This window comes from Microtus pennsylvanicus, chromosome X (genome assembly GCF_037038515.1).
Source record: "Microtus pennsylvanicus isolate mMicPen1 chromosome X, mMicPen1.hap1, whole genome shotgun sequence".
Classification (NCBI taxonomy): domain Eukaryota; kingdom Metazoa; phylum Chordata; class Mammalia; order Rodentia; family Cricetidae; genus Microtus; species Microtus pennsylvanicus.
Window position 1 is genome coordinate 141,798,615 of NC_134601.1, and position 1,862 is coordinate 141,800,476.

The 1,862-nt window shown below is 37.1% G+C and overlaps 1 non-coding gene across 1 annotated transcript; it reads right to left on the bottom strand.

Moving 5' to 3' along the window:
• Positions 1-370: 370 nt before the first annotated feature.
• Positions 371-561, bottom strand: LOC142841921 (U2 spliceosomal RNA). The gene has a single exon (XR_012909154.1). It is a non-coding gene; the product is annotated as a U2 spliceosomal RNA (small nuclear RNA).
• Between the last annotated feature and the right edge of the window lie 1,301 nt (positions 562-1,862).

A 1,862-nucleotide genomic window follows, 5' to 3' on the forward strand; every position in this document is an offset into this window, starting at 1 on the left:
GTTATAGGAAGTATGAAAAGAAGATAGGCGTATATATGTATGTGTGTATGTATGTATGTATAGACACATATGAGACATCATGGTCTAATGTAGCTCAGAATGGCCTCAGTCTCACTTTGTAGGCAAGGATGACCTTGAACATCTAATCCTCCTGCTTCTACCTCCAGGTACTGGGACTGGAAACATGTGCCAGCACACCTGGGTTTAATGGTGTTGATGTAACCAGGATTGAAAGCAGGGCTTTGTTCATGCTTGGCAAACACTGTACTATTTGAGTCATATCTGTAGCCCCAAGATTGACTACTAATCACATGTTGGGTTCATTATTCTGTATACAGATGCTTGTATTGCAAAACATAAAAGAAATGAAAAAAATTGCGCGGTTCCTGGAGGTACTGCAATACCAGTTCGATGTGTGGAGTGGATGGAGCAAGCTCCTATTCCAACTCCTACTTCCAAAAATCCATTTAATATATTGTTCTCGGATAGAGGACATACCAGATATTAAACTGATAAGAACACGTACTACACTTGATCTTAGCCAAAAGACCGAGAAGTGATAAGATCTTTATTAAAAGGAAACATAGGCTTAGATTAATCACTCTCCTTTCAGGAGGTATATACCCAGAGAAAAGTATATTTTTCCATGGCATGGGCTGACCCAATTGACTTCCCTAGAACAGACAGCTGCAGCAGCTGCCACTCCCACAAGCCTCAGACCCACAGATACTATTCCTCACATCTTTCCCAGACACTGCTTTAGTCAGGCTATTAGCTGGAAAGAACTCACCAATAGCGTTAGGGGGTTAGTAATTGAAAGTCACACTGAATGAAAAAATGATAAATGTGAGTGAAAATAAGGCCAATTAAGACATTGAAACAGTAATGTCAGAATTCCAGTCCCGATAGTGGATAAAACTAAACTATTTTAGTGGGAAAAAGTGGTTTTGGCTTTTATTTCCTCTCTACTCACCAACTTGTTTATTCTCTTAACCTTTCAACTTCTATAAGTGGACAGTTCTTTCCTTTTGCATGAGTGAACAGATGTGAATAAATTGCATCACACAGTTGGGCCAAGTTTTAATGATTTTTTTCAAAAGTTCAAAATAGCCATGAAATGAAATAAAAGATTTTCTATGTGTAAATATTTGTAAAAGATAGGTGATACAATGGTATGTACATCGTGATTCGAATTTAGGGAGAATTTGAGGAGAGTACACAGTGCATGCACATAAGGCAGAAATGGAACCCCCACATGGATGTAAAACTTGGCTTGTAGAACCAGAAACAATCCCTATTGGGGGATAGATTCTAATATTAGCTGGAACATAAGAAAACAAGACTAGAGGAAATGAAAGACAACAAAGTTCCTAATATCACTGGGGAGCCACTAATTTAATTGACCCAAAATACCCATTTCTGGAGTTCTTGTAAATGTGAAAATAAAATTTCCTCGGTAGTTTAAGTCAGTTTTGTGTTTTCTTGCTAAGTTCTAATGTTACTTGACATAATCTTCTCCATTGGATATGCTATTTTCTAGTGTCCTATTTTTTGTTGTTTTGATTCCACCTTAATCGTCATTAAAATATGTAGCAATTTTTTTTTCTTCCTTGTTCACAAGCTTCTTCCTTCTGGATTCTTCTTTCTTTGCATAAAACCTCTCTTTCTGTGAAAATCCTCCACGTCTTTTTTTCTAAACAAGGTTTGTTGGTATTATTTAGCTTTACACTGGATTCCTTTGATTTACATAAGGCAAAAAATTAGAATTGTCAAGTTGCAAATAAAACCAAGGCCTTTAAGTAAGAGCCATTGGCAATAGGTGGTAAAGAACAAACTCACCTGCTGGCACAAGCTGACAATGA